The following is a 560-nucleotide window of genomic DNA, read 5'->3' as shown; positions in this document are numbered from 1 at the left end:
TACTGTCCTCTTGACATCCAGATTACCTGGCTCCCAATTCACAGTTATGTGATACATGACAAATTATGAGTACCTGTAGGCTTTTTTCATGGTTATGTTGAAATAGTAGATGTCTGGTGAAATAACACACATGCAAATAATATGAATAGTTGGCGTTTTTTATTAAATGTTATTTACAATATTTACATAGCCCAAGTACATGAGCAAGGAAATTAATGTACAGAGATAAATTAATTCATACATGTTAGAGGTAAATATATGTTAAAGGGTTTGACTTTATAATCTCATGCACTTCTAAGTCTATACTGAATTACATATAATGCCATTAGTCTTAAAATATTTACTTCTGTTCCAGTTATTAGGTTAAAACCCTCCTTATATATATTGATATATACCTACAGTACATTTATTTTGCTATTAACAGATTGTGCAATTCTACTGATACAGAATATGCGCACAAAGTAAAATTAAATTTTTCTTGAGGCTTGTTGATTCTTTAACACATTAAATGAAAGCATAAAATAGTTTCTCAGCATTTGCATTCATACTCGTGAATGTTG

This window comes from Saccoglossus kowalevskii, chromosome 19 (assembly GCF_978046115.1).
Source record: "Saccoglossus kowalevskii chromosome 19, keSacKowa6.1, whole genome shotgun sequence".
Classification (NCBI taxonomy): Eukaryota; Metazoa; Hemichordata; class Enteropneusta; family Harrimaniidae; genus Saccoglossus; species Saccoglossus kowalevskii.
The sequence above is the reverse complement of the archived record's forward strand: the minus strand, read 5'-3'. Positions refer to the sequence as shown.